Here is a 12,844-nt window from a genome sequence, read left to right as displayed (position 1 = left end):
CAGCTTTTTCTTTCTCTATTAAACTGTCTTTATCTCAACCCATGAGTTTTTGTAGCTTTTACCCTTCTGATTCGCTCCCCCATCCCTTTGGTGGGGGAGTGAGTGAGTGGCTGTGTGGTTCTTGGCTGCTGCTGGGGTTAAACCACGACAGACAGTCAGTACATAGTGTCACATGCAATATTCTGCACCATGACATAACCCATCTTATCCCTGCAATGACTTAATAACTGGTTTGGATTCCATTATCAGGGTTAAACCACCTAACTAAAAACATCTTTCTCAAAACCAAACAAGAGTAATTACACAGGGAATTGACAATTAATTGATTTGTAACCATAATTATGAATTTACCATATGCTTGGATTCCTGTATTGAGTATATATTAAGTCCAGCATTATGCAGTGGTATCAATAATTAATGTTGTACATTATCCCTGCATGCCATTCCTCTTAATTACATTCTTTAGAGATCAACCTAAATGACCAAGACATGAGCACCAATACAAGTTCTAGACTGCCCCTAGCAAAGGCTGATCAACTGCTGGGGGAATAGAGAACATACAGACAGTCCAGGACACTTTGCACAGCAGAATGCAAAACAGAAAATACAGGTAAAGCCGTGCAGGCAACTATGGGCATCACAGCAAGAAAGAAGAAGAAAATCTGTATATGACCTTGTGTATACACAATGTGATAAATACGTTTTTGTAGGTAAGACAGGGAAAATTTCAGAAAATCTGATCTCCTTCTTCCGCATTACACGTCAATTTTTATTCTTAATCGTACATATATGATATATCTCAATCTATTCTATTTCTTATTAGCGTTATGGCACTATGATCATGTATGGCCATAGAAGATTTTTCATATTAGATCTTGATTCTTCCTACAGTAAGAGTTTTTCTGAAAAAAACCTCACAACAAAATGGTCAAGCTTAAAAAAAGAATGAGAAATGGAAAGAGCTGAAGAGATGAAAAACTGAACATTTTGGATGATAGCTGTATTTCTAATCTCAGTACACCATTGGGCTAGTATGATGCAAAAAACATGAAAGCATTGTGTTAGTAGTCAGCTGAGCAGCAGTAGCTGAAGTAGTTAATGCCCACTCCCTGCTTCTGTCTCCTGCCAACATCAGTATTTTTTCTGAGAAATCCTTTTGCCAAAGGGTATGAGCCAACTCCTCTGGTCTCATAAGACTATTTTTCCATTGTTGTGATCAACAGGCTCTTCTCTGTGCCTGTGGACTTAATCCTTCTTGAACTTGTTTGACTTAATCCTTCTTGAGCCTAGTGTGCCCAGTATCCCAAGCAATGTCTTCATTAAATAGCACTAGATCTCTCTGTTCCCAGTCACCCAGAAATATTTTGCGTGTCATTACATCCTTGTATTAAATTTTGCTTTTTCTTGCTCATTCACTGATGGCTTTTAGTTCTGTGACCAACTGTTACATTTTGAGCAAGTTTTGGAATAGGTAAAAAATGTATAGTATCTCTAAGCAATCGCTATCCTTGCCTTTCTATCTAGTCCATTGCATCATCAAGTCCTTTATGTACAATATATAAATGCTGTGCTAATCAATCTTCCCATCTTTGGTCATTTCTGGGTTTGTTATTTAAAACCATAGAATCACAGAATGATAGAATGATAAAGGGTTGGAATGGACCTTGAAGATCATCTAGTCCCAACCCTGCCAGCCATGGGCAGAGACATCTCCCACTAGACCAGGCTTTATCCAATCTGACTTGGAACACTGCCAGGGCTGGAGCATCCATAACCTCCCTGGGCAACCTGTTCCAGTGGATCAGTAAATCAGCAATGGGATTATTTGCCTCAGTAGTACCAAAAAGAGAAAAATGATGGCAGAAACTATTCACAAATAACCTTGAGCTCTGTCTTGTCACTACTATATATAGAGGTTTTATTTCCATCATAAAGGGAGGCATGATGTGGAATGGGGCATGTGTAATCAATTACTCATTCAACACTTTTTGTGGAGAAAAACAGATCTAAGTCTGGAGCAAGAGTTTTCATTGCATGTACTTTTTTCAATGGAAGCATTGATCTCTAAACAGAACATTTAACCCTGCCAACAGTATACTTGATTTGCCTAGCTACCTCTCATGGACTGTTAGGAATAAATTGTGGATTCTCCAGGGTTCACTGACTGTACACTGAAAATCACTCCTGTTGCAAATATTTTCAAAGACCATGATCAGCCGAACTGTCTGCAGAAAGGATCTAAACAGAAGAATAAAAAGCTGCAGAACAAGTAAACACGATCAGTAAAAAGCAGAAGAAACACGACACAGACCATCAAAAATGCACATATAAAATGGAGCAAGTAAAAAAAAAATAGGAACACTTGTGCTGTGATATCAGAGCTATTCCAAGAAGGAAAAGGATGCAGCGTATGGTGGAGCTGGAGGATGCAGGCATGCCTAGTGGAAGTGGAAGTAATTTCGTTTTTCTGATATTCACTATTAGCACTTGGACTTCTTGTTTTTACATTAGGCTCTCGGCTCTGTCCCATCTGAAAGTTTTGCTGCTTTTGCTACATGATTTAGGCTGTCAATGAGAGAAGCTTTATCTTAAACTAGCTTCAGATGTGTCCTGCTTTTGTAATCTGAAAATAATATATTTTTAACACTGAAAAGTCAAATTCCTGCACTGATAAAACCAATATTCTGTCTCCTAGTGCACTCCAGGCGCTAGGGCTGCACACACTGGCATTGAGCACATGTCTGAGAAGCAACCAACTGTGCTGTTGGGATGACTGATCAAGTTTCTTTCTCTAACCCTGAATGAGTCTGTGGGTTGCATGACCTATATTTGTGGGTAACCTGTGCTCAAGCACCCAATTTTCCTTTGACACAAAGAGTGAAGAACAGAGCCTTGAGCCAGCTTATTACTTCTTTGTCAGATCTTGTAGCCTCACATGAAGGTGCCCCTTGCTTCTGGCTCCTCTGATGATGCTTGTCCTGCTATAGCTCACCAGTAGCTCTGGGGCTTCAGGCACCAAGTGGTCCCAGGGACAGTGATACCTGCAGCAGCTTTGGGGAGACCAGCAGCTGCAGTAGAGACATCACTGGGGTGACAGCAAGTACTACCTGCTTTAAATTACTCTTCAGAGAATGCTCTTAGTTTAGGTCCTTTCCGTGGTTATTTGTCATGAAAATGAGGCACCAATTTATTTGCAGCAATTACTTATAATGGGAACAATACAAGTAGCTGCATGTTTTTTCCATTTTTGTGGTGATCATGAGCTGGCTGTGGTTATTTTTAAATAGGTTTGTTGCTTCAATTAATATAAGTAAATGTGTTAAATTCTATAGTATCTGAGCAGTGTGTTGTTAGGAAATACTATGGTTTATAAAGAACAAGCTATTCAGTGACTGTCCTAACATATGGAATTGTTTTTATTCCGTTCTTCACTGACCATGGCTTTTATAATGAGAGAACGGAAGTGTGCAAGTCATTACTGGATTTACACATTAAGGACATGTTCACAAAATGAAAACAGATTTTTACACACTGAAATCTTTTTCCATATGGACCAGATTGCCCTTGCCTGAGACATTGTTCCTAAAGAACATGCATGAAACTTAAGATTTATTTTTTTTCTGTAGCATTAACACAAAAGACTAGTGTGTGCATATGTGTATATAGTCTTAAATTGTGAAGTGTGTTGCTTCCCAAAATCCATGATCATGCCCCAGAGCCCTCAGGCTCTGCCCAGATAGATTCCCAAGATGTGTGAGTCATATTCATATTTAATCAGATCAATGTTAACACCACCACCACCATGTTAGGCCTAGGTAGCAATACGGTCTTTGCTCTGCTCTGAGTAATATCTAACCTCTATTGTTAAAATAGGTATTTCAGCTCTTCTGACTACATGACATGATTCCTATTTACATCTCATGTCTTGTGTACTCACACACATTTTTAGAGTTAGTCTCTGAATAAAAATGCTGATACCCCAAAACTTTATGATTCCTAAGAAAAGATGGAGAGCCTTTCTATGGTATGCCTCTTGGACCAAGACAGAACTTCATCTTTTAGCTCATGTTTCACTAACACTTTCAGTAAACTGCAAATAGAAAGGTTCAGAGCAAAATCTAGTTTTGATGTTCCACCAGGAAAATGGCATAGCAACAGTAATAGCAACAAATTTAACTATTCAAGCCTGTTTAGGAAAAACTGATTTCTGTCAGGTGCCAATTTTTATTATTCTTACCTGCTTAGTTATATGCTACTTTCTCAAGGAAAAAAAAACACACAAAAATATCCCAAAAAAACCTTTTGAAATTCCCTTTCAGTTATTCCATTCTTTCTCATTTGCACTATCTATGGTTATTGGAATACATGTGAGGACAATTTCTGAAAATTACTTAAGCTGTATTTCCATCCCAAGAAGCAGGTCTGGAATGCACTGTCTGGAAGAATAATTCATTCCAGGAGAGTGAAAGGAGTGATCTTTTTAAGCAATTGCATTTACCATAAGACAGCTGATGCAAAATATTTAAAATTAAGAGCAAAATGTGGTATGTCTAAAAACAGATACTGCATTATCAGCTGAACTGCTAAGTTTTTGTAGTCAAACAGCTGTAAAATTATAAGCCATTTGGAACTGACTGGAGTAAAAGGAGAATCTTTTTCAGGGTAGGTGGGTAAATAAGCAAGAAGCAATAGCAATATTCATGGCAAAGGTTGCATCTCTCATCGGACATGCTGATTCAGGTGAGGTGATCTCATCTGTAGATAGGGATCATGAAAGCCATCCCATGGTGCATCTTGTCTGCACATGATCAGCAGCTGTCTGAACAGAGGTGCTCAACACCTTGGAGAATCATTGTTCCTACATGCTTCACTTTTAAAATCCTGGCTAAACCTTGATTTTCCAAACTGCAATTTGAATGCACCCACTGTTTCCTAAGGAATCTGATACACAGTTAAATGCTGATTACAAATAAACTCTTAGATAAAAGGTAAAATATATATGCTACCTGCTATTATTAATGCTTATCTATTACATTATGTCTTCTAAATGTTTCAACTGCACTCCCTCCAAATCTTACTGCAGTCAAGAGAAACTATGACTTTAATGAGCAGGACTGCAAAATGCGAGTGTGGCATGGTCCTGAGCTGGCTTTGAAAAGGATCTGCCTAGGTGTTCTCCTCTCAAAGAAGAGAAAAAATATTTTAAACAGACAAAAAGACAGGTTTTGAACAAAAGTAGGAGTTTTATTCTTTAAACAGGGAAGGCTCAGAGCATCCAGAAGAAAAATAAAAGGATTGTATAAGTGCTCTCATGTGCTCCTTGCAAGTGTGTCCTTACTTCCAAGTTCACTGATGACTTTCTGAGTCACTGACTTAGCCCTTGCTTAGGCCCCTTGGTCGTAGGAGGCTCCTTGAACCTTCTCTGAGAAGTAATTCCAGCTCTCTGCTCTGAGTCTCTTAACCACTAACTGCTCCAGGCCCCAGAGTTCACATAAAGGAGCAATCCTTCTGCTTCTGTGCCACTGGGGTTCACTTTACTCAATATTTTTAATAGCACACATTTATGACAGTCAAATAAAATGAATACCATGACTCAAAAATAGAAACTGGAATTAGCAGTCGCTCAAGCACCTTCTAATGTTCTGGGCTTTTTTAATCTAAGACATAAAACCTTTGTGCCTTGGAGAGAAAGGGCAGGGAAAGCAAGAATGAAAATGAAAGTTTGAAACAGAGAATTAGTAACCATGTCCTTTTAATTCTGGTGCCTGCCTCTGAGGAAGTTACAAACTAAAATACTAGAAGTATGTTGTTCATGTTGATCTTACAAATGATACTGAGATTTTTTATTTTATTTTATTTTATTTTATTTTATGGGCTAGTATCATCTACTAAAATGCCAGTCAAGTGCCAGCCTCCTAATAGATACCTGTGAAGGAGGATGAGGTCTTTTCTTGTCTGTTTCTCCACAAAACAGAGCATTTTAATTGCACTGGGTTTTTAAAATATCTGCTTTTTTGATAAAACAAACAAAAATGTAAAAAGAAAAAATTCCTTACTCCCTGAGAGCTTTTAGTAGCTGTTGTTCTGCTAGAAAAATGAGACAATGAGAATAGAAGGAGAACTGGCAATGAAAGAAAAACAAAGAAAACCAGAAAAATCAGCAGAAAACGAAATTAAAATCTGCTAATTTTCTAAAATTCTTCCACTTAACTAAAGTTTCAAATTATATGATAAGCATAAATAATAGAGCCTTAAGTCATGTAACCCAGTCATATTTTAAAGATATCATCACTTTCAGTGAGAACTGGATGGGAATAAATTATTCTTTCCTCAAGCTATGCAAAAACAAAGGAGACCGAAACAGCCAATTGTCCGATTTGTGGATGAGTGTAGGACAAACTGATGGGTGGAGGGCAGTGAAATATGTACAGCAAGGATCGTTGAGAATATAATTACTGTCTGTGAAACTGAAGAGAATTGTACATTACATTGATTTGCATGCAAAAGGTATCCATATAGCTACGGGTTTTAGTCGTCAGGGGGTTTGTCTCCATTTGTTTCTTGAGGAGGCTTTGTTTTGCTTAGTCTTAGCTAAATCTTGCATTTGGAATGGCTCTTTTGCTCCCTGATGTGTTGTTCTAAAATTCAAGGGCCAACACAAAAATAGCATAGACTGCAAACATGAAATTTTGGTCATGACACAATAACCTGAGTTACAAATCAAGACCTCTGATTTCACTGCTATTGTAACCTGGAGTTCAGCTATTGTAACCAGGAGTTGGCTCCCTGGAGCAAAGAACACATTTTTGTTTTGTTCTCTTCTTCGTACTTATTTGTCTGTATTCTCCTTCACAAGGATGTTTTACTGTCTAAAATGACTTAATCCTAACCAGAGACTCTGTAACAAACACCAGAACATCAAAGGTGACTAAAGGAGGGAGATCAAACAGGAATTAGTCAATCCAGGGAGCAATTAGAGGACATCAAAAGTGCCCTGAGGGAGAGAACAGGAGTGAGCTGGCCCACCCTAGTTGAACAGTCCTATTGACTTTGATCAGTCTGGAAAACATGAATGAGTTGAGGGAGGTCTGTTGATAGCCTCAATCTCAGACAACCTAGCTCAACACACCCTCTTGCTTCTTAGTGTACTTTGGTATTTGACCTGAAAGTTTGAGGAACTGTATCTTTCTGGTTTATTATTTTTAAACACAAGCATCTATATGGGAAAAAAATAATTCTTCTGAATGCCCTTTAAAGTATCATGCTAATTCTGGTTTTTGAAAGATCTTTGTTAAATTATTACTCCAAACTATGGTAAGTCGATTTTGCTCCAGAAGAACTGTTGCATTTCACTGGAAGCTAAGGCCACGAGGACTAGAGACCATTCCTGTCTCAGATTGTCATACTGCTAAGGTTGGTAATGACTCATCTTTTAGGCTTGCGAGGCATCTTGATGAAGCTGGTCACCTAGGGTCATGCTGTTGTTAACAGTGTGTCATTGCCAAAGGTAAGTCAGGTGATGACAAAACCAGAGAGGTGTTGGCTGAAGGGGATGTCTGAAGGCCTCTAGGTCAGCCTCCTGCTCCTCAAGGACTGTTGCCAGCACTACCTCATAGCAGCCATGGCTTTGTCTAATCACATCTTGAGAATCTTTCAGAAAGACAATTCCCAGCATTTCTGAGTAACCCATGCCAGTGCCACAGTATCATCCTGGTCAAAAATATTTTCATACAATATCCAACCTAAACTTCTCAAACCACAATTTACAAACATTGCATCTGTATCATTGCTATATGCCACTATAAAGAATTGGTTTGCTACATCAATTTTTGTAGTTTCTCTTCAAATTGTCAGAGGTTGCTGTTGGATCACAAACTTAATCCAACTTCACCAGATGAAACAAGCCCAGGTCCTTCAGCCTATGCTCACAGGCCATGTATTCAAAGCCCTCAGGCATCTTGGTGTTCCTCCATCTAGTTTTTTGCCATCCCCTTTGATCTGGTGAGCACAGAATGGGATGTGTCCTTCCAGGCAGGACCTCATGTGCACCAGCTGTGGAGGAAAGCAGCCTCCCTCAATCTGCTAACTATGGTTCTCCTGATGATGCTTATTTTTTTAAAATTAAGAACAGAAAATATCTACACTGGAGACTTCAATGGTATTTGTTCAACACTTCCTCTAGGACCCTTCCTAGGATTTGGTACACCCATGGCTAGGAGCGGTGGGGCAAGGCCAGGCAGCCAGGGGGCACCAGGGCTGACCCAGCCCTGAGCATCAGGCACCTCCCTGAGGACTGGGCCAGGATTTTGACCCATGGGGTGTGATCAGGCCCACAGTGGGAACCGGTATCAGACTGGGCAGAGCTGTGGGGATGGCGATGAGCTGAGGCCAGGCTGGAAATGGCAGTTAGTTTAAAGTAGGTCTGCTTGCCCTCACAGGCACCTTGGCCTTCCTCACAGCAGCTCCCTCTCCTCAAGGACAAGCTCTGCTCTTCCCAGACTGGCCCAGCACCCGAACAGCCATGGCCCTGGGCTCAAGGTGACCAGGAGCCTGACAGTACACAGCTGGGAAATGGGCAAAGTCCCACCACATTCATCCGTCTTCAGAGAGGGCACTGTTTTTCATTTGTCTGTAAAACATGTGGCTGGTGGTGCTGATCTGGGCTGAGGCCTCCAGGCACAGCTGTAGTACAAATCATAGCCTGGAATCTCTTCTGGGTGAGGTATTTCCTCAGTGTAGCCAAGGGATTAAACTAATAACACCCAATTTCCCGTTATGCTGATATTAAGGAAAATTACTCTGTGGGAAACCACATTCCATATTTTTCTTAGCATATAATATAAAAAAAACAGTTTATCTTCTTGTGCTATCTACTCTTCAAGCCTGACTTCACTATCTAGTGCAGGTTGGTAAATGTTTTACCCCTACTGTGTTACCTGAGAGAGTTGTGTGGAGTCATTAAAAAAAAAGGCAATTAGGTCTAATAGATCTATATTGTACAGTTAGTAAAACATCAAGCCTGTGGTTTATTTTCCTAGGTCTCACATAAGGGGTTAGCAAGGTTCATTTCCTATAGCTACACCTAACAAACTCTCCCTTTGAAAGGGAGGACACATTAAAAATACATTATCAGAAATAACAGAAATATCTGGCAAAATGTGTTATACTGGGTGATTTAAGGTACAGTAAGCATTTTTCTTGGACACTTACACTACCACCAGGTAGCCTGGTTGAAGTGAAGAATCAGAGATAATTTGGAAGACAATATTTTCTTTTTTTCTGGTTTATATATAACCTGTCCCAGGAACTTGTAAAGAAACTAACTATGCATGTTCAGGTGTCTGCAAATTGCCAGGCAAATAAAGATACAGTGCTAGGTACACTCTCGTTCAAACTTGGAAGGAACTTTTTTCATAAGTAACCAGTGAAGTAATTATTTCCCCTAGAAATTCATATTATATTCAGGAAAGGAGAATGGCAGCTTTTAAATATATCAACAACATCACTTTCCCAGCTGAGAGGAAGAAGGTTATGTGAGTCTGGCTTCTGTGGAGGCAACATCCTCAATCTTCTTTGCTGGGCCAGTACATATTGTAAAGCCTCAAATGCCTATGGTCAGAGAAGTTATATTGCCTCTGACTGGCCTGGCTGTGAAGATGCACGAGGTAATTCAAGAAGTATGTATCTGAGTATAGCCTAAGCTTTATCTGAGCTTTAGGATAGTTGAAAAATGCTTATGAACAAGCATTTATGAATTTTAATAACTGAGTTAATCACACTTGCTGACATGCCATCCAGCTACCCCATGACATTCACTTTGTATATATAATAGAAATAAAATGCAAGATTATATGCTTTCAAAACCAGTCTGGGTTTTCTTTCTGCTTTTAAATAAACTAAAGATCAGATGTGTTTAATCTTTAGATCCCTACACTGGTATATTATAATGAAAACACTTTTAATGTAAGTTTCTATGGTGCTTTTTTTTGTTAACTATTTTGACAATCTGTTCCTTTTAACTGTTACTGTAACTGTTGACCAAAATGGTTCAAAATAATAAAATAGGTCATGATTCAGTGTCTGCCAAAGTCAATGCAAACTATTTTCACTGTCAGACATCGGAAAATACATTGAAGTGTCTTGAGCGCCTGATTTTATACCCAAAGATAGAATGTCAACATGGAGCTAAAAACTAAACTGAAGAGGATTTGAGTTTATATTTCTTGTATCTGGGTGGGTTTTTTTAGCAAAACAAAAGATAAGTGTTAACTATTTGATATTTTAGAAAGGTTTCTTTAGCACTTCAGCAAAGCAAAGCTATAAAACTAAATCACTGGTATGGAATAAAACCAGCAAGTGGCAGTATTTGACAAAAATTTGAAAGGGAGATGGGTAGGAAACTTTTAAAAGCAAATGGAGATTTACACTATATCTAACTATAAGGTAAGCACTTCTACTAGCATCCAGAAAGAAAGAGGTCTCATTTCTAGAATAACTATTAGTTATTCTAGAAATAACTAATAATAGGGCTATTATAGTCTAAATAACTAGTTAGGTCAAATCTTCAACTAGAGAAATTGAAAACAGAAGACAAATTTCCCATGGATATTTATATGCAGGGTCAACAAAAATGACCCGGCACATTTTATAAAAGTTTTTCTACGAAAACTGGCTAAGAATAGAAAGATATATCAAAAACATTTGGAAGTCTTATTTATCAGAAACCTTCACTGCCAGCAATTTAGAAAAGCATGCAGTGAATATTAAAATCATACAATCACAGAATTGTTTAGGTTGGGAAAGGCTTTTAAGATCACTGAGTCCAACCATAAACCTAATACCTCATACTTTACTGGATTCCACAGGGCATGAAAAAAAGTCTAACTTCAACAACGTGTGAGGCATCAATAATATATTAACCAAGTGCCTGGAAGTTGCATGAACAAAGTAAATGGGAAGAGTGCTATACAGCATGTTAGGGCTAAATTGCCTCATTAGAGTGAGAATATCTATACGCTTTTATTCTCACTCTCAGAATTACAGAGATGCTTCTAATGCATAGCACAATAGCCTAACGAGATCCAAATGCTCAAAAGTATTCAAAACAATTATCATTTCCTATAGAAAACATAATCAATTTTAACTATGTAATTTATTTCTGGAAAAAAAGTCATCATAAAGCACCAAAATGACACAAAAAACCCTGTCATCCTATTTTCCTAAAAGTTACAAATACACCAATTTAGTGATATCTCTTTATTGCTGTGTTTAATTATCTAACCTCAGATGTTCCTCTGCTTTTAGTACAGGCACTGCAGGATGACAGATTTACAGGTTCAAAGATGCTCTAATGTGAGTGGCATTTCCACAACAAAACCTTACTTGTGCCAACACTTGCACTTTGTTTATCAAATTTTTCTGAGGGCTTCCTGGACCAGGAAACATTTAATTTTCATATCAAGACATGCATATATCCCAACACCGATTACAAATGTAGAGGAGGTGATACATATAATCCCCTTCTTGCTAAACTGACATTGGAATGATGAACTTTTTAACCTGCTTCTTCAGTAAACTTTCTTCTACTTCACACTGGTATCCCCCACTATAAAACAGCTGGCGTGCATGTATAGGAGTCTCTGAGCAACTTAGTGTGTTGAAACAGCAGACTAAGCCCAGTCCCGCAACAGTATTTAGAAATGTACCCAATTGAGAAGTGTATCTAAGTAGTAAGAGTCTTATAGGAGTCTCTGATTACCCTAGAAACTGCCTAATCATACTACTGATGGCATGTTAGTAAGGCTCCCGTATCTCCAGACACAGATTGAGCCCACAGGCTCCAAGTTAGTCAGGCTTCAGGCCACTGGGATGATGAAGGATGTTTTAAAGAATTCAGAACTCCTTAGAACATGAAAAACACTTCAATACTTCCATTAGCTAACTACTTTTTAAAGATATAAGCAGTCATGTCTCACTTTAGAGAAGGAGACATAATGACTCATGAAAAATGTAGTTGAAGACAATGACTCATCTCAGAATTTTGATTCTGGGCCCATCAGTAATTCCCAACACACATAGCACACCTCCATGCTCTGATTTTCTACATGAAGTGTTTGACTTTAAAGTTAAGAAAGAAAAGTGTCAAAAAGTCATTCCCTGAATAATGGGCTAAACCCAAGTTTTCACAGCAAGATTCTGAATAATGAATTACTGTAGTTAAATCTTAGGTAGGAATGGCCTCCACATTGTTCCTCAAAGGAAAAAGGGATTCAGGCAATCCTGCAGAAGTGCCATGATTTATTTCCGGGATGGAACTGGGGGTGCTGATATCCATCATTTGTAAGATAATATGTTGTTGTTAGACCTAAGAGGTTGGTTGTTATAACTGTTATGGTCATCACAGGAATGACATGCCAGTGCTGAACTGGGATAGTCAAAGCATGGAGAGGGTTGAAGAAAAGGTATAGACCTACTCAGGACCTGACATGACATTAAAATGACAAAGTATTTACGGCAATGTTAGAAATCTCATGTTCTCATGCAAGACTTGTTGATTTGTTTTGAGAAAGTGTTCAGATTGTGTGAGCTGTGGCTGCAGCCATTATTCTTCTAAGTGACATTCTGGTGGTCCTCTTGGACCTCCTTTCCAGTGTACTCACTTACCCCAAACCACCAGCAGAATGGTAATGCAGGGCAAATCCAGCCGTTCAGCATTCAAAGCACTCAGAGGCGACAGCCCAAGGGTTGTCTACGTGGGTCTTTCAGACCTGAGCAGAAACGGGACTTAGCTTGTTGGATTTGCTTCTTCTCGCAATGGTTTCCCTTTCCCTGCTCTTTTCCCCCC

This window comes from Acanthisitta chloris, unplaced genomic scaffold, assembly GCF_000695815.1.
Source record: "Acanthisitta chloris isolate BGI_N310 unplaced genomic scaffold, ASM69581v1 scaffold38073, whole genome shotgun sequence".
In the NCBI taxonomy this organism is placed as follows: domain Eukaryota; kingdom Metazoa; phylum Chordata; class Aves; order Passeriformes; family Acanthisittidae; genus Acanthisitta; species Acanthisitta chloris.
Note: the sequence above shows the minus strand (reverse complement) of the source record.